General features: G+C 48.8%; 1 long non-coding RNA gene across 1 annotated transcript; it reads right to left on the minus strand.

The window, feature by feature from the left end:
• Window positions 1–16,439: 16,439 nt before the first annotated feature.
• LOC125342417 lies at window positions 16,440–18,379 on the minus strand. The gene is made up of 3 exons (XR_007209221.1): window positions 18,370–18,379; window positions 17,162–17,166; window positions 16,440–16,585 (listed from the first exon to the last, which is right to left on the minus strand). It is a non-coding gene; the product is annotated as an uncharacterized LOC125342417 (long non-coding RNA).
• Window positions 18,380–19,831: the final 1,452 nt, after the last annotated feature.

Here is a 19,831-nt window from a genome sequence, read left to right on the forward strand (position 1 = left end):
GTGTGTGTGTGTGTGTGTGTGTGTGTCCGTCCGTCCTGGGGCTTGAACTGAGAACCTGGGTGTTGGTCTTGGTTCTTTATAATACTGGAGTCTCAACTCCACTTCCACATTTTTGTTGGTTAATTGGAGACAAGAGTCTCAAAGACAAGCTGGGTGCAGGTGGCTCACATCTCTAATCCTAGCTGCTGTGGGGGCTGAGATCTAAGGATCACTGTTCAAACCACCTCTGGCAGGATAGTCAGGGAGACTCCTATCCAATGAAGAACTCAAAAACGCCAGAAATGGTGCTGTGGCTGAAACGGTAGAGCAACCAGCCTTGAGGGAAAGCTCAGGGACAGTGCCCCAGCCCTGACTTCAAGCCCCACATCTGGCATAAGAAAAAAAAAAAGTCTCAAAAGACTTTCCTGCCCACGCTGGCTTGGAACAGGGATCCTCAGATCTCAGCCTCCTGAGTAGCTGGGATGACAGGCGTGAGCCACCAGCACCCGGCACAGGACATTTTATATTTGCAGTAGGTGCCAACAAGCCAAAAGAGTCCCCCCCCCCCCTTTTCTTTGGTGCCTATTCTGGGTCTTGAAGTTGGGGCCTGGGTGCTGTCCCTGAGCTTTTTTTGTTGTTCATGATTACTGAGCCACAGCGCCCTTTCTCTCTCTCTCTTCTTGGTAGTTTAATGCAGGTTAAGTCTCAGGGGCTTCTTGCCCAGGCTGATATGGAACCATGATCATCAGATCTCAGCCTCTTGAGTAGCTAGAATGGCAGGCATGGGGCATGAATGCCCAGCTGTCAAATTTCTCTTGTCCTTTCAGCTACATTTCCCCGAATAACAAGGACATGCGGTTATGCCAACAGGAAAGGTGGAATTCTCTTGGAATAGTTTGAATGAGTTGCAGAACTGGCTAGAACCGGTTTACCCATCATTAGTCATCAAGTAAATGCAAACTAAACAAGCCAATACACATTAAACAGCACAGCACCATGCCAGTGAGAAAGGACAGGGGAAACACCGGAAGTACTGAATACCCTCAGGACTGCAGAGCAAGTGGGAAATGGAAAATGCACCCCCACGCCAGCGAGCAGTCTGACCCTTCACTCCAGAGGTCAAATGCATATTTTCTATGAGACAAGCATTCTTGCCACTAGGCCATATTCCCAGGCCCAAATGCATATTTTCTATAAGCCAGGCATACTACACCCTTCTATATGAAAAATAAACATATGCCTATAATGTAAAGTTATGTTAGCTTAGCCCAAAGAGCACAACTTTTCCCAAGGCCCTGGTGGGTGGTGCCTGTCAATTCTGGGGAGACTCAGAACTGAGGAAATAGTTTTACACACATTTAATCAGCAGTGAGCTAGAAGTGTAGCCCAGGTGTTAAAGAGTGCCAGTCTTGAACGGAATAGCTCAGGGACACCCACAACGCACATACATACTGGAGTCGTGCTGAACACAGTGACATATACCTGGAATCCTTCCTAGCTACTTTGGAGGTAGGGAAAGGGGAGATTGTATTTCTCCTTTCTTCCCCACCTCCCCGCCCCCGGAAAAACCATGGATACAGAGGAACAGGTCTGCATCCCAGGATTAAGCTGGGCAGTAGTGGCTCGCACCTGTCATCCCAGCTTCTCAGGAGGCTGAGATCTGATGATGGCAGTTCGAAGCCAGCTGGGCAAGGGAAGCCTGGGAGACTCTTTATCTCCAATAAACCACTCAGAAACCAGAAAGTGGCACTATGGCTCAAGTTGGTAGAGCAAATGAGCTCAGGGACAGCGCCCAGGCCAAAAACAAAACACCTCCCCTCCCCCCACACACAAATAACACAGGCTGCTTGGACAAAAAGAAGTCAGGGACAGGGCCCAGGCCACGAGTTCAAGCCCCAGGACTGGCAAATGCAGGTGGGTTTGCATTCATCCTGGGAGGAAATCTCCAGTGCTACCATAGCCAGCACTGGCCACGAGGTGGCGCTCGAACGTCACCATGACAACCACTTAGAAGGTTCTGCTGAGGTTGCCCCATTTGCACAAGTGTGTATCTCTAAGGGAACCACATGGCATCTGGGTGCCTTGCACACACAGACAGCAATCCCACTTGCACACCTGCCATGATCTGCCTTGGTTGTGCGCTTGCCCCAGTCCTAGGATTTGAACTTGAGGCCTGGGCACTGTCCCTGGGCTCTTTCTTTCCTCAAGGTTAGTGCTCCATCACTTGGAACCACAGCTCCACTTCCAGTTTCCTGGTGGTTCCTTGGAGATATCCATAGATTTATCTGCCTGGGGCTAGCTTTGAACTGTGATCCTCAGGCCTCAGCCTCCTGAGTAGCCAGGATTCACCTGGTTCAAACTACACAGTCTTGGGCTGGGAATATGGCCTAGTGGCAAGAGTGCTTGCCTCATATACATGAAGCCCTGGGTTCGAATCCCCAGCACCACATACAAAGAAAATGGCCAGAAGTGGCACTGTGGCTCAAGTTGGCAAGAGTGCTAGCCTTGAGCGAAAAAGAAGCCAGGGACAGTGCCCAGGCCCTGAGTTCAAGGCCCAGTACTGGCAAAATAAATAAATTTAATTTCATTTAAAACAAACTACAGAGTCTTAGTTGACAACACCAAATATTGGGAGAATAAGAGGCAGCAGGCCCAGAGCAAGGCAGGGCCGAGAGGCCAGAGCGCCTTCCAAATAGTCTTAAGCATGAATGGTCTGGAAGGTTCTTGTCTTCTCCAGAACTTTTGGAGGTCACTGTTCTGCCTGCCTATCTGGCCTTACCACTTGGGCAACAGCTCCACTTCTGGCTTTTTGGTGGTTTCATTGGAGAAAAAGAGTCTCACGGACTTTGCTGCCCTGGGTTGGCTTTGAACCTGCAATCCACCAGATCTCAGCCTCCTGAGTAGCTAGGATGACAGGTGTGAGCCACCAGCACTGGGCTTAGAGTACTAGCCTTGAGCAAGAAAAAAAAAAGGTGTGCGATCTTGGGAAGTCGAGTCAGATGAGCCTGGCTTTGTATAGCTGAGGTCCACACCCGCAGGGGGCAGCCTCGGGCTGTGCCGGGCTAGATTTCTCTGCAGTCTGGAGAAAGCAAGCTGCTCTCTCTGGCTGGTTTTGGGGGGAGGGGGGTGCGGTGAATGCGGCTGGGGTTGATGTGTTTTAAAATGGTGCTGTTTGAGGCTCTTCTCATCTGGAAAGAAAGGCATCAGTCTAGACTTATCAGGCCAGAATCGCAGGGTTTCCCCCCCCCCCCCATCAGCTCCTATAAAATCTGGGCCTACTTTTCAGTGAAAGTGTCTTTTGCTTTTCTCTCCCCCCCCTCCTCTTCTTCTTCCTCCTCCTCCTCCTCCCCCTCCTCTTCTTGAAACCTTTTATCTCAGCGGGGAGCCCCAAGTAGAAGACAGTTCTGGAAAAAACGTGGTGTGTTTCTCATTAAATCTCAGGCAGCCTCAAAGTCATGTGATAGCGAGCTTTTTTTTATTTTATTTTTTTTTTCTTCCTCCCAAGTCTTCCTTTCTTTACCCAGTGTGTCTGTTAGAATTCCCACCATTTCAGTTTTTATTCAGTTTAAGATGACTGGAAACAAATTATAGTGATAGAGTTTTGGGTTTTTGTTTTTTGTTTTTCTAATGGTGAGGGTTCTGGGGCTTGAACTCATGGCCTTGGTAGTTACTCCTGAGCTTTCATGCTCATGACTAATGGCTTAATGCTTTACCTGGAGGCACAGCTCCACTTCTGGCTTCGAGCTACTAATCTTCTGATCTCAGCCTCCTGACTAGCTGAGTTGACTCACATGAGCCACTGGTGCCTGAGAAATTTTTAAAAATATTATCGGTGTTTGGAAGGTGGCCTAGCGGTGGTAGCATGCATGAAGCCCTGGGTTCGATTCCTCAACACCACATACACAGAAAAAGCCGGAAGTGGGGCTGTGGCTCAAGTGATAGAGCGCTAGCCTTGAGCAAAAAGCAGCTTAGGGACAGTGCCCAAGCCCCTGGACTGGCAATTTATCTATCTATCTACACCATACTAAGGGATTTCCATTCAACATGTCAGTTTTGAGTAGAGTCTTGATCCCCCCCCGCCCCCCCAATCTCTCCTTGGTTCTATGTTCATGGTTCCAGAATTCAATCAGGGCTGATTTCATGGCTCCTGGTCAGTTTTGTCACATTGCCTAAACTCCTTCCCCTTACCTCCTTGGCCTTTTGGGAGAATTAAACTGGAGGGCGGCTGGGGGGGGGGAGGGGAATCCCACAGAAACAAAAGTATTAGAAATAATGAAAGTTCACTAAGTCCTTCAGTTAGGAAATAAATGTCCAAAAAAATTAAGCAACCTTTCCTAATTCCAGCAGTAACCATTTAGAAAATAATAATGGGAAGAGAAAAATCCCATTCATAATAGCAGCAAACGTTATATGTCCAAATCCTTCTCTCCCCCTCCTACCCCCAGGCTTGAACTCAGGGCAGGGCCTGGGTGCTGTCTCTGAGCTCTTTGTGCTCAAAGCTAGCGCTCTACCACTTTGAGCCACCTATGGCGCCACTTCCGGTTTTCTGGTGGTTTCACTGGAGATGACTCTCACGGACTTTCCTGCCCAGGCTGGCTTTGAACCACAATCCTCCATATCTCAGCCTCCTGAGTTACTAGGATGATGGGCATTGAGCCACCAGTGCCCAGCTGGGTTATTGATGATGCACACATGGCGTTTTCTTGGTGTGACTCAGGCAATTAGACGATGTCTTTCTGTTTGCTTGCAGATCTGACTGCCTGGGAATGCATTCCTTTGTCTTCTCCAAATGGGAATCATAGTAATAATTTTTTTGAACCCTCCTTGGCATAGAGCTGTGGGCTCTGTTGAACAAACACAGGCTGAGAGGGCTTGATCTCAGCAGGAGAGCGAGTTCCTTTAGCCAAGGATTGATTGTATTTTATTTTATTCTGGTCTGAGTTTTCAGCATCTTTCAAGATGGCTTATCTGCCTACTCCTACACAGATGCCAGGGAAGAAAGATCAAATCACATTTGCTCCAAGTCCAGGGTTTTTACTTATTTATTTCCCACCTTCCACCTTGTGGCTACTCACAACTTTCTATTTTAGACCACAAAAAAATTTTTAAAAAGTTCCTGGGTGAAAAAGAGAAATGGTCAGGCACTGGTGGCTCTACTCAGGAGGCTGAGATCTGAGGTTCATGGTTCAAGGCCAGCCCAGGCAGAAAATTCTGTGAGATCTCTTTTTTTTTTTTTTTTTTTTCAGTTGTGGGGCTTGAACTCTGGGCCTGGGCGCTGCCCCTGAGCTCTTCAACTCAAGGCTAGCGTTCTACCACTTGAGCCACAGCGCCACTTCTGGTTTTCTGGTGGTTCATTGGAGATAAGCGTCTCACAGCCTTTCCTGCCTGGACTGGCTTTGAACCTGGCTCCTCAGATCTCAGCCTCCTGAGCAGCTAAGATTACAGGCATGAATCACTGATGCCCTGTACGGATTTTTCTTTTCTTTTTTTTTTTTTTTTGCCTGGGATGGCTTTGAACTGTGACCCTCAGATCTGGGGTCACCAACAAGGTTAAGCTAAATAAAAATAAACACGTGTACATATACATCTACGGGGCATAGTTAGATATAGTTAAAAGAAATGCACTCACCATATCTGGGAACGTGGCTCCGTGGTAGAGTGCTTCCCTAGCGTGCATGAAACCCTGGATTCGATTCCTCAGCACCACATACACAGAAAAAGCTGGAAGTGGCGCTGTGGCTCAAAAGTGCACAGAGAAGCTCAGGGACAGCGCCAGGCTCTGAGGTCAAGCTCCAAGACTGGCCAAAAAAAAAAAAAAAAAAGAAATGAATTTCTTCCTGTGAGGGTTTCAGGACAAGTAGGCTCCAGGTGTCCTGCCTGAGCTGGGTCTAGATCAGCTTTGGCTTCTGCACTGGGAGAGAATGATGACCGTGTTTGTTTGTTTTTTTCTTTTCTCCCTCCAGGGACCGTGGGTGATATTTCCCAAGGAATAATCCCAGTCCACATGTGACCCCACTGCCATTCCGGTGTTTTCAACTTACACGCTCCAGATGTTGGCAGAGTAACTGCTGCGCCTGGCCTCTGTACAGCTTTGTGGCTGTGCCCTTCTCCCCCCCATGCTGTTCCTGTGAGCTTCCTGCTCCCTCACAAGGCCTTTGGGGGGGGAAAGGTAAGCGATCGCAGATGACCAGGCAGCTCTCTTTATCTAGTTAATTGCTTGGGGTCGGGTGATTGGGTGGGTGACTACTCCAGGATTCGTCGGAGCTTGGCACTGAAAGGGGAAAAGCAGCCACCAGGCATCGTGGTGCACGCCTGTCATCCCAGCTACTCAGGAGGCTGAGATCTGAGGATGGAGGTTCCAAGCCAGCCCCTGCCAGGAAAGTCCATGGCTCTCTTTATCTTCCAAGTAAGCAGCAAAAAACAAAAGCCAGAAGCAGAGCTGTGGCTCAAGTGGTAGAGCATTAGTCGTCTTGAGCAGTAAAAGCTCTGGGAAACTGCCTAGGTGCTGAGTTCAAGCTCCAGGACTGGTGGAGTGGGCGGGGGGCTAGTGGATCATAGCTGTCATCATAGCTTCTCAGGAGGCTGTGGTCTGAGGATCCCAGTTCAAACCCAGCCTGGGAAAGAGTGTTCAGGAGATTCAGATCTCCAGTTAACCAGCAAGCAAAAAGGCCAGAAGTGGAGCTGTGATTCAAGTGGTAGAGCACCAGCTTTGAGTGAAAAAGCTAAGGGACAGTGTATAGGCAGTGAGTTCACGCCCCCAGGACTGGCACACCCATACACACACACACACACACACACACACACACACACACACAGAAAAGCAGATTGTAGTTTCTGCTTTATAGGCATCCTAGCATATTCAAGGAGCCTTGTTTTGTTTGATTGGGGTTTGTTGGGGAAGGGAGGTGGACATAATCAAGAAAACAAAGAAACATACCATAATATAACCTCTCCTTTCTGTTTTGTTTTCTTATACCAGTCCTGGGTCTTGAACTCAGGGCCTGAGCACTGTCCCTGAGCTTCTTTTTGCTCAAGGCTAGCACTCTACCACTTGAGCCACAGCGCCACTTCCGGCTTTTTTCTGTGTAGGTGGTGCTGAGGAATCGAACCCAGGACTTCCTGCATGGTAGGCGGGCATGCTACCACTGAGCCACCCTCCCAGTCTGTCCCTTAGCTTTTTCTGCTCAGGGCTGGTGCTCTACCACTTGAGCCACACCTCCTACCTTCAGCTTTATGCTTGGTTCATTGGACATAGGCTTCTCACAGATGTTTCCTGCCGGAGATTGGCTTCGAACCGCAATCCTCTTGATCTCAGCCTCCTGAGTAGCGAGGATGATGACAGGCTTTCATGGAGTCATAGGCCCCTGGCCATCCGATGATCACATTTCCTTCTGCCTTTGCCGTAGCCCTGAGCCCAGCAGGGAAGGGGTTAAACACCAGCCAGGGAGGCTCTGCACAACAAGTTAATCCCGCATTCTCAGCACTCATCCCAGGGCCGCCATTTGCATTTTTCTTCCTTTGTGAGGGCTTTTCTGCCTCCTTTTTTTCTTTTTCCTCTGGGGGGCCCATCCCGGAATTAGCATAGCAAGTCCAGCTCGCTGGCTGCCCCCCGCTGAGTGCCAGCCTGTGCAATCTAGTGCTCTATCAATTTTTCAATACTTTTCCCTCATTACGGGCAGGCACAGACGGCTGGTTCCCCATTGAACACCCTCTCCTCCTCCTGCCAGCCAGAGGCGGGCCTCCCTTCCGCACCTGCTAGCTACCATAGTGAATCAGTGTGATGAATCCCGGCTTCCTGAATCATTGCATCCAAACAGCCCCACGTCAGCCGCCCCTTCCCACCGCCCCCCCACCCACCTCCAGCCAAATTAGACTAATCTTTTTTTTTGTCTGATCAGTCGTGGGACTTGAACTCAGGGCCTGGGTGAGCTTCTTTTGCTCAAGGCTAAGCCACTCTGCCACTTTGAGCCACAGCACCACTTTTCTGGTGTTCCGGTGGTTTCATTGGAGATAAGTCTCACAGACTTGTCCTGCCCTGGGCTGGCTTTGAACCATGATCCTCCAGATCTCAGCTTCCTGAGTAGCTAGGATGACACTGATTTTTCACCCGATAGCGAAGTTACCTTTAGGTAAAAAGTGAGTGATTGTGGTAGCAATTTGTGCATGGTTTAAAAATGATCATTCCAGGGCTGGGAATGTGGCTTGGTGTTAGAGCGCTCGCCTAGCATGCATGAAGCCTTGGGTTCGATTCCTCAGCACCACAAACACAGAAAAAGCCACAAGTGGCGCTGTGGCTCAAGCAGTCTTGAATTTTGCAACTAGCTAGATGTAGGATGAGGCTTTTTTTTCCCCCCTGGTCTGTTGTGGGGCTTTCACTCAGGGCTAGATGCTGTCCTTGAGCTTTTTGTTGCTGTTGTTCAAGATTGGGTGCTCTATCACTTTGTGCCACAGCTCCACTTCTAGCTTTTTTTGGTAGTTCATTGGACATAAGAGCCTCACGGACTTTCCTGCTTCCCCCCCCCACCTCCGGGGGTGGGTGGGAGGGGTGGGCTGGCTTTGAACTTATGATCCTCCAAATCTGGGATGACAGGCGTGAGCCCCTCCCCTCTCCAAGCACCCGACCATTGGCTATTATATTATCTTTAAGTAGTTATACAAAAGAGTTTTAATTCTACATAGTAGTGCCTCCCCCTCCCCCCTTTCTTCTTTCTCCCCTGTCTCTCCCCACCACACCCATCCCCTAAGTTTCCTGGTTTCATGTTCCCATGCAGACATTGACTGCCTTTGCCCACCCTTCCTCTCGCCCTTCCTCCGGCCCTCCCTCCCCTGGGCCTCCCCCCTCCTTACAACACACATTTCAGCCGTCTGCTATTCATTTCCTTCAGCTGTTTTAAAGGAGTTACATTTACTAATATATTTATGTACGTCTCTGCATATGACCCTGTACAAACGCTCAAATATGTTAATAGTTTAGATCCAACCTCCACATATGAGAGAAAAACACACACCCTTCCTCTCTCTGAGGCTGACTTAACCTCGTGTGTGTGTGTGTGTGTGTGTGTGTGTGTATGCGTGTGTGTGTGGTGTTTCTGGTAGTTCATTGGAGATAAGTCTCATGGTCTTTCATGCTGGGCTGGCTTCAAACCTTGATCCTCAGAGCACAGCCTCTTGATTAGCAGTGATTACAGATGTGTGCACCTGGCTCCTATTTCTCCTCCTCCTCCTCCTCCTCCTCCTCCTCCTCCTCCTCCTCCTCCTCCTCCTCCTCCTCCTCCTCCTCCTCCTCCTCCTCCTTCTTCCTCTTCCTCCTCCTCCTCCTCCTCCTTCTTCCTCTTCCTCCTCCTCCTCCTCCTCCTCCTCCTCCTCCTCCTCCTCTTCTTCCTCCTCCTCCTCCTCCTCCTCCTCCTCTTCCTCCTCCTCTTCCTCGTCCTTCTTCTCCTCTTTCCCCCTGAGATCATAGGCTATTTGGTTTTCTGGGTCTGGCTCATTTTCACTCAGTGTAATGGCCCTTCAGGTGCACCCACGCCCACGCCATTAGGAATGGCAGGATTTCCTTCTTTATCAGGGCTGAATCATAGTGCTTGTGTCATTCACACCTCTCTCTCTCTCTCTCTCTCTCTCTCTCTCTCTCTCTCTCTCTCTCCCTCCCTCCCTCCCTCCTCTCACCCCTTCCACCCTCCCCCAGGACCTCTGGAATTTGACCCTAGTTTCCTGAACTCCTTTTTTATGACTGGATCTTTCTCACAGATTCTATGATGAGTCAGATTTTCATGGTCAAAATACAGAAACTTAGGCCCTAAACTTTGTCTCCTTGTGGAATTTTCTGAGAGGCAGGAACACCTGAATTCAATGAAGTCAAACGATAGTTTTTCTCAGTTTTAACCTCATTTGTAAGAAAAAAATGAATAAATAAATCATGATAATACCTAAAATAGTTTCTGGCAGGGTTAAATCTTTTTTTTTTTTTTTTTGCCCTGGTCCTGGGGCTTGAACTCGGAGTGTGGGCGCTATCTCTGAGCCTTTCCTTTGCTCAAGGCTAGTGCTAGAGGCTGCAGCTCCATTTCTGGCATTTCGGTGGTTAAACTGGTGATCAGACTCCCACGGATTTTTCTTGCCCAAGCTGGCTTCGACCCCTGATCCTCTAGATCTCAGCCTCCCGAGTAGCTGGGGTCACAGGCGTGTGGCCACTCACATCAGGCTTAGTCTCTTCATTCTCCACAGTGTCTCGTCATTCCCAAAGTTGATGGTGAAGCTAATTTCTTTGGATTAGCAGATGGAATGTCCTGAGTCTCCTTCCTCCCCTGAGCTGTGCGCACTGAGCAACAAACTCTGCTAGGAGTCGTTTGGAGATGGGGGAGCCATCTTCCCTTCTCCACGAACGCCGGGGTGATCTTGAAGTTCATGGCCACGGACGCGGAGAACCGCAGAGCCCCAACACACACACAGCAGCTGGAAAGAGCTATGAGCGGGGCTATAAAAGCCAGTGAGCTGGCACCACAGCCTGGGTGCAGCCATCATTAAAAAGAAAACAGGCTGAGTCAGCCACCAAGGGCTGGGATGTGAGCTCGCCCCCTCCCCCTTCCTGGGCCTCACGTACTTCTAGGCCCGGTGGCTTCGGTTCCCCTTAGGTACTGGCCTTTCCTTGAGCCACAGCACCACTTCCGGTTTCCTGGTGGTTTCATTGGAGAAGAGAGTCTCATGGGCTTTGTTTGCCCCATAGCTGGCTTCGAACTGCGATCCTCTAGATCTCAGCCTCCTGAGTAGCTGGGATGATACCACCCCCGGTGATGGTACCAGGCTCCAGCTGGTGGGATTTGCATATGAGATGTCCCATCACCAAGTTCAGGTTTGAAAGGAGTGGCAGGGTTTTTTGGAAGGTTCTGGAAACTGTAGGGGGTAGGACTCAATTGGAGAAAATAGGACATTTGGGACTGGCACCCTGAAGGTGTCTTGGAGGTGTGTTGTCCCTGGCCCCCTGCCCTTCCCCTCCCCTCTCCTCTCCTGGGGACTCCCTCCAGCTCCCGGGACCCTACCCCCTCTCCTCCTTTTCATTCCTTCTATTATTATTTATTATTGTTGTTGTTGCCAGTCCCTGGGTTTGAACTCAGGACCTGAGCACTGTCCCTGAGCTGCTTTTTGCTCAAGGCTAGCACTGCCACTTGAGCCACAGCACCACTTCTGGCTATTTTCTATATATGTGGTGCTGAGGAATCGAACCCAGGGCTTCATGCATGCTAGGTGAGCACTCTACCACTAAGCCACCTTCCCAGCCCTGTATTATTATTATTACTATGATGATGATGATTGTCAGGGCTGTCCCTGAGCTCTTTTGATCAAGGCTAGCGCTCTACCACTTGGAGCCACAGCGCTGCCACTTCTGGTTTCTGGTGGTTCATTGGAGATAGGAATCTCACGGGGACTTTTCTGCCCGGGCTGGCTGCGAACTTTGGTCCTCAGTAGCTAGGATGACGGGTGGGAGCCACTGGAGCCCAGCTTCCCTCCTCCTCCTTTTTCTCTCCCTCTCACCCTCTGTTTCTCTCTCCTTTGTTTCCATCATGTCAAATGCTCAGCTTCACCCGCTCCTCTCCGCCAAAACTGTGCGCATCATTGCAACAGCACGTAATAGATACTCATTTAAAAAATAAGGTAGACCAACCCTGGGTGCCAGTAGCTCACACCCGTTGAACCTAGCTTACTCCAGAGGCTGAGATCTAGAGGATCACATTTGGAGGCCAGCCCGAGACACACAAAGCCTCAGCCGCTCATCTCCAGTAAACCAGCAAAAAAAGCCAAAAGCCAAAATGTGGCTCAAGTGGGTTAGAGCCACCATCCTGGAACGAAAAGGCTAAAGGACAGTGCCCCCAGGCCCTGAGTTCAAGTCCCAGGACACACACACACACACACACACACACACACACACACACACACACACACTCTATGACCTTGAGCCCAGCCCCAGCAAGGTCACTGGAAGCCTCATTGCTCTCTTTTTGACTTTGGGGCTAAGACTTGGTGTGAAGGAGAAAGTGACTCCATTAAGATATAATTAAGATCTTCTTCTGCAGTGTTCCTTTTATCTGGTGTCCTCATTAGCCTTATTCTTTTTCTTCCCACCACGGGCACTATGTCTGTGGCATGTTGATGAGTATATGTGGGGCCCCCGATTTCTGAACCCTTCACAGAAGGCTGAGTAATTAATTTAGATTTCCGCTCCTCCAAGCCCAGCCCTTGATGAAGAGCTGCCCTTGAGTCTAATCGAAGGGCTTGATTCCTCCTGGGCATTTGTTTAGAAACTTTAGAGGTCAAGCGTCCATGGGTATCTATCTGTCTGTCTAAAGTCAGTCTCAAAGCACATTTTCAAAATGTATGAAAAAATGTATGGTCGTTTCAAGTGATTTCCTCTTGGGACCAAACTCCCTCCACCCCTCCCTCGCCCCTTCCAATTTGCAGTGAAGCTTTCTACCTTTTTTTTCTTTTTTTTTTTTTTTTCTTCCCAGTCCTGGGCCTTGGACTCAGGGCCTGAGCACTGTCCCTGGCTTCTTTTTTACTCAAGGCTAGCGCTCTGCCACTTGAACCACAGGGCCACTTCTGGCCGTTTTCTATGTATATGGTGCTGGGGAATCGAACCCAGGGCTTCATGTATACAAGGCAAGCACTTTTACCACTAGGCCATATTCCCAGCCCCACTTTCTACCTTTTTGTCTCTTCAGATTTGGTTCTGAGCTATTCTTCTTCCTTGTGGAAGGATGAGGTATTTGCTGGGTAAGATGTTGGCTGGAGATCAAGGGGGAAAAAATATATGTATATATTTGTGAATTGTTTATTGGAGATAAGAGTCTCTTGGGGATTTGTCTGCCCGGGCTGGCTTTGAACCATGATCCTCAGATCTTAACCTCCTGAGTGGCTAGGATGACAGGCGGGAGCCACTGGCGCCCAGCTTGAAGCTTTCTTTCCTAGCTGAGCTTTCCTAACTTGGATACTGAGCAGCCGCCATTTTACTTGCTGTTGTTGTTGTTATTATTACTGAAACTATAATATATGGCCAGCTCCCCAGATTCTCCCAAAAGTGCACTTCTGGAGGGGGAGCTGCTGACACCCCTCAACCCCGCCCCTAGCCTTTTTCTTTCTTCTTCCCTTTCTTATTCCATCTGTATATTCCTCTCTCTACTACAAAGGTCCAGAAACACATACACACACACACACACACACACACGCACACACACACACACACACACAAATCAATGAGAAAAAGGAAGCCAATAATCCCGAGAACCTGCCTGACTCACAGAAGATGGGAGGTGGGGAAGGAAGGCGGCTCGATAAAATGAAAGAGAATTTAAAAATTCCCCCAGAAATGAGGCACAGCATGGGGTCCCCCCATCAAAGGGCCAGGCAGCACAAGATGGAAGCAGCCAGGCTAGGCAGGAGGGAGGACAGGGCGGGTGTGTGTGTGTGGGGGGGTGTGTTCCTGGCTGTGGCTCCATCTCTCTCTCTCTCTCTTTCCTATCTTTCTCTGTTCTCTTTTTTTCTTCTCTGTCTCACGATCTCTCTGTTTCTCCCTCCTCTAAGTCCTCTCTTTCTGTCTCTTATTTCTCTGTCTCAAGATCTCTCTGTGTGTCTTCCCTCCTTCTCTCTCTCTCTCTCAGGCTGAGGGAAAGATGAGCTCCTTGATCTCCATCTGTTTCTTTGTCCCCTCCTCTCTGTCTCTGTTTCTCTGTCTATCTCTCATTTCTCTGTCTCTCTCCTCTCTTTCTCTTCTCTTTTCCTTTTCTCTCTCAGGCTGAGAGGGGAGAGATGGGCTCCTTTGGTTTCTGTCTTTGTCTCTCAGTCTCTCTATTTCCTATCTTTCTCTCTGGTCTCTTTTTTCTTCTCTCTTCTCCTTTTGGGATGGGGGAAGGTAGGGTCTTTGTCTCCCATCTTTTTCTCTCTCTATTCTGTCTCTGCCTCTTTCTCTCTCTCTATCTCTCTCATCTCTCAGTCTCTCTCTGCTTTCCCTCTTTCCTTCTCTCTCTCTCATCTCCTCTCTCCTTCAAATATGAGTATCCCCCCCCCCCCCATATTTTTTGTCAGCCATGGGACTTGAACTCAGGGCCTGGGCACTGTCCCTGAACTCTTTGGCTCAAGCCTAGTGCTCTACCACTTTGAGCCACAGAGTCACTTCCGGTTTCCCGGTGGCTTCATTGGAGATAAGGAGTCTTTCAGACTTTCCTGCCCCGGGGCTGGCTTCGAACTGCGATCCTCAGACCTCCGTCTCCTGAGTGGCTGGGATGATGGGCGTGTGTGACCAGTGTCAGCCTGATGGTACAGCAGCACCTCCAACCACTCCTCCCTTCCTTGAGCTTTGAATTCCAGCCCAGCGGAAGTAGGTTAGACTCAGGGAAAAAGCAGGCGGGGCTCCGAAGAGAGCCCACATCCGTTGTCAAGGCAACAACATCCCCACTCTTTCCCCCTAGAGGAATTTTTAAAATAGGTCACACTTTTCCTTTTTCTAAAAAAAAAAAATATATATATATATATATATATATATAGATGTTATTTTTTTATGAGAGGTCTGAATTTGGGAAGGGCTCAGAGGGGCGGGGCACCCGAGGTCGGATTCTGTCAAATCTTTCACACCAGGTGCCTGAGACCTTCCTTAGTGATGTTTTGTTGTTTTGTGCCAATCCTAGGGCTTGAACTCAGGGCCTGGGGCGCTGTCCCAGAGAGTATCTTTGGCTCCAGGCTATAATAGCACTGTACCACTTTGAGCCACAGTCCTTCTTCTGGCTTTTTTTTTTTTTGAGTAGTTCATTAGAGATAAGAGTCTCACAGACTTTCCAGCCTGGCTGGCTTTGAACCTGGGTCCTCCAGATCTCAGCCTCCTGAGTAGCTGGGATGACAGGCGTGAGCCACCGGTGCCAGGCTGGGAGCTTACTTTGATTGGAGATGCACTTATTTATTGAATCCTGGGGAAACCCAAACATTTCATATCACCCCATCCCCATTTTAATTAGAATATTCATCAGCTACACTTTGTATAATTATGGCTAAAATGACATCCACCATACAATATACTAAACTTTTCCTAGGAACAGTGCCAAATATTTTTTTAAAAATATTTTGCCTCAGGTTAATATTGGGAAGTTATTACTGCATGTCTTAGATAGTTATTATCGTGATAAACGTGCACAGGGTGAAAATTAACATCATATTTCATTCAGGGATTAAAAAAAACAAAATCTCGGGCTGGGAATATGGCCTAGTGGCAAGAGCACTTGCCTCCTACACATGAAGCTCTGGGTTCGATTCCCCAGCACCACATATACAGAAAACGGCCAGAAGGGGCGCTGTGGCTCCGGTGGCAGAGTGCTAGCCTTGAGCAGGAAGAAGCCAGGGACTGAGATCTGGAGGATCATGGTTCAAAGCCAGCATTGGCAAGAAAGTCCATGAGACTCTTATCTCCAATGAACCACCAAAAACTGGATGTGGAGCTGCTGCTCAAGTGTAGAGCACCAGCCTTGAGTGTAAAAGCCCAGGGACAGTCCCCAGGCCTTGAGTTCAAGCCCCAGTACTGACAGAGAGAAAGAGAGAGAGAGAGAGAGAGAGAGGAAGAGAGAGAGAGAGAGAGATTGTTTAAGCAAGAATAAATGGTGAGGGCTGGGAATGTGGCTTAGTGGTAGAGTGCTTGCCTAGCATGCATGAAGCCCTGGGTTTGATTCCTCAGTACCACATACACAGAAAATGCCAGAAGTGGTGCTATGGTTCAAGTGGTAGAGTGTTAGCTTTGAGCAAAAGCAGCCCAGGGACAGTGCCCAGGACATGAGTTCAAGCCCCAGGACTGGAAAAAAATAACAATAAAGATAAGGCCACCCAGTGCTCATGCCTATAAACCTAGCTACTCAGGAGGCTGCGATCTGAGGGTCATGGTTCAAAGCCAGCCCAGGCAAGAAAGTCCAGGAGACTCTTATATTCAGTTAACCACCAGAAAACCGGAAGTGGCGCTGTGGCTCAAATGGTAGAGCATAGCCTTGAGCTGAAGAACTCAGGGACAGCACCCAGGCCCTGAGTTCAAGCCCAAGACAGACAAAAATAGACAAACAGACAAATAAATAAATAAAGATAAATAAATGGTGAGAGAATAATAAGCTTAGTAGCAATAAGTATGAATGAGGGCCAGGAATTAAATAAATGAATCCTACCTACTCATGAGGCAGAGATCTGAGGATTGTGGTTCAAAGCCCACCCAGGAATGAAGAATGTCTATCCAAGAGACTCTTACCTCTGATGTGCCAGCCAAAAAAAAGAAAAAAGAAAAAGCCAGAAGTAGAGTGCTAGCCTTGAGCACAAATGAAGCTTGGGGACAGTGCCCAGGCCCTGAGTTCAAGTCCCAGTACTGGCACAAAAATAAGTGAATTAAAAAATATATTAAAAAAAATCAAAGTCTACTCTATTTGAATCTTTTTTTTTTTTTTTTGGTCAGTCCCGGGCCTTGAACTCAGGGCCTGGGCACTGTCCCTGAGTTTCATTTGTGCTCAAGACCTAGCACTCTACCACTTTGAGCCACAGCACTACTTCTGGCTTTTTCTGAGTAGTTTAATGGAGATAGAGAGTATCACAAGAGACTTTTCTGTGGGGGCTGGCCTCAAACCTTGATCCTCAGATCTCAGCCTCCTGAGTAGCTAGGATGACTGGCTTGAACCATTAGTGCCAGCTGGTGTGTGTGTGTGTGTGTGTGTGTGTGTGTGTGTGTTTAATTTTTCCTGAAAATCATCCCAAATCATCCCCCCCCCAAAAAAAAAGGAGCAGTTAAAATAATGACACAAGACATCAATCAAACCTTTTGGGGTTATTTTAAGGCCCCAAAGGGAAAGTATCAGGATGGAAAAAAGGGATTGGATAGCAGATTTTTCTTTATTTATTTTTCCACTGTGGGTCTTGAGCTTGGGGCCTGGGTGCCGTCCCCGAGCCTTCTTGTGCTCAAGGCTAGCACTCTACCACTTTGGGCCACAGCTCCACTTCTGGCTTTTTTCTGCATTGTTTTTTGGAGATAAGAGTGTCAAGTCCTTTTCTGCCCCAGGCTGGCCTCGAACCTCTGTCCTCCAGATCTCAGCCTCCTGAGTTGCTAGCAGTAGACATTCAGTCTCCCTATTCTGTCTCCTCCCCTCTGCCATCTTGCTGCCCCTGAGTCTGGCCCCCCCCCCACCTGCCCTGTTCCCCCATAACCACCCCCCCCTCGGTCAACTTGGCCTCAGGCAGCACCCAGAGAAGACATAGCCACATTTGTCTCCAGATGCATTGCACTTGGCAGGTTCAGGCTCCTCTGATTCCAAATCCAACCTTCCAGAAGGGAGGTGAGCCTGCCCAGGCCTGCCACTGGCCCCACAGGAGAAAACAGATGTTCAGAGGAGGGAAGCAGAGGAGATGTGGCAGGGCTTGCGGAAGAGAGAGAGAGATGGAGAGACAGACAGAGAGAGACAGACAGATAGGGAGACAAAGAAATAGACACAGACAGACAGAGAAATAAAGAGGCAGAGAGATGGAGGGGGCAAGGAGGAGAAGAGGAACCAGAGCTGACTGGCAGGGTTTGGGAAGGAGAGAGACAGACAGACAGAGACGGGGAGGGGGCGAGGAAGAGAAAGACAAAGAGACAGAAAACAGACTGGGAGGGAAGAGACAGACAGACATAGAGATAAAGAGGAGAGCAGGCAGAGAGATAGGAGAGAGGGGGAAGAGATAAGGGGAGGGAAAAGGGAGACTAGAGGGGGAATAGAGAGAGATGGGGAGGGAAAAAAGAGAGAAAGAGGCTTCAGGAAGTTCAAACATCCCAGGGGGTCAACTGTTTGGGGGGGGGGGTTGTTGTTGTTTATTTGATTTTGTTTTGTGATTGACCTGGGCTTGAACTCAGGGCCTGGGCGCTGTCCCTGAGCTCTATTCACTCAAGGCTACAGCTCTATGGCTAGAACCACAGCTCCACTTCCGGTTCTCTGGTGGTGTCACTGGAGATCAGAGTCTCATGGACTTTCCTGTCTAGGCTGGCTTCGAACCTGGAACCTCCAGATCTCAGCCTCCTGAGTAGCTCGAGGACAAGCGTGAGCCACCAGGGCCTGGCCCAAGCGATTCTTCCCATGAAAGGGCACAGACGCAGGCAACCCAGGAAGGGCTCCTCAGTCCCCAAAGTTGGGGACTGGATCCAGGAGCAAGGACGGAGGAAGAGCTGGGAGGAAGGGCGGCGGGTGTGTGTGTGTGTGTGTGTGTGTGTGTGTGTGTGTGTGTGTAGCGCTGTGAAATCAGGGCAAGGGAGAAACAGTTGGCATTCCCTCAGAGCTCAAGCAGATTCCCAGTCACGAAACCCCAAGCCCCCCTGCCCCACCCTTGATGGCGGCTCACACCTGTCATCCATCCTCCTGCTACTCAGAAGGCTGAGATCTGGAGGATCACTATTCAAAGCCAGCTCCCGGCAGAAAAGTCCTGGAGACTCTTATTTTGAATTTACCTGCCAAAAAAAGGAAGTGGAGCTGTGGGTCAAGTTAGAAGGATGCCAGCCTTGAACCCAAAAGGCTAAGCAAGAACCCCCCGAGGTCACACACACACACACACACACACACACACTTATGTATGTTATACATAATTTGTAATAGTTTATTGTTGTATATATTGTATACTGTATATATGTATATATTATATAGAGATATGTGCTATTTTAAATGAATGTACTCTGTTTTTTTCTTGCCAGTCCTGGGACTTGAACTCAGGGCCTGAGCACTGTCCCTGTGCTTCTTTTTGCTCAAGGCTAGCACTCTGCCACTTGAGCCACAGCGCCACTTCCACTACTTCTGGCTTTTCCTATATATGTGGTGCTGAGGAATCGAACCCAGGGCTTCATGTATGCGAGGCAAGCACTCTACCACTAGGCCATATTCCCAGCCCCCTCCCCCCGTTCTTGTTTCTTTAAGCACATTTTTTCAACACATCTCCTGCCATTTAATTCTTTAATATACAGAGAAACGAACCCACACCCCTAGAGGAATCAACTGGGTACCAAATTATCTAATTAGGACTGAAAATAGTTCCCGAATCATATCTGAACAGGGCCTGAAGAAAAAAACTCAAGCATAGCTGATAGAAGTGTTTCTTTTTTTTTTTTTCCAGATCAGAATAAACAAAGAAACAAGCAAAACAATCCTGGTGGCTCAAGCCTGTCATCCCCGCTACTCAGGAGGCTGAGATCGGAGGATGGTGGTTCAAAGCCAGCCCAGGGCAGGAAAGTCCATGAGACTCTTATCTCCAGTGAACCACCAGAAAACTGGAAGTGGCAACTGGTAGATCACTAGCCTTGAGTGAAAGAGCTCAGGGCCAGTGCCCAGGCCCAGGGTTCAATCCCCACCACAGACAAAAAGGAGAGAGAGAAAGAGAGAGAGTGCCTCAGGCAAGGCTAGTCTTGCTGTTTGTGCCCAGGAGAGTTCAGCCAGCCCCTGGCAATCATGCAAGGGTGTGTGTGTGTGTGTGTGTGTGTGTGTGTGTGTGTGTGTATACAATCAGGTCGGCTCATACACCTTTATTATCCATCAAAAAAAAAATACCAAGCAGCTTAATTATTTTATACCACATAATCCATTAAAAGAAAACTCCATCGTCTTATCTTCTCTGATTGAGACGAAAGTATCTCATTCATGCTCTGTGCACCTGCCAAGAAAGCAGGAAACAAAAAGGCCCTGAGCCCAAATGTGGAAACTACCCCAGGGTGCCTTTCTACAGTGAGTCTGGGACGCACTGGGAGGATATTATTTTATTATGTAAAACAGCATCTGGTGGGCCGGGACTAAGTAGGGATAACAACAAACATTCACCTTGATGCTTTCTCCCAGTTCTGCTT

Source organism: Perognathus longimembris, chromosome 26 (genome assembly GCF_023159225.1).
Source record: "Perognathus longimembris pacificus isolate PPM17 chromosome 26, ASM2315922v1, whole genome shotgun sequence".
In the NCBI taxonomy this organism is placed as follows: Eukaryota; Metazoa; Chordata; class Mammalia; order Rodentia; family Heteromyidae; genus Perognathus; species Perognathus longimembris.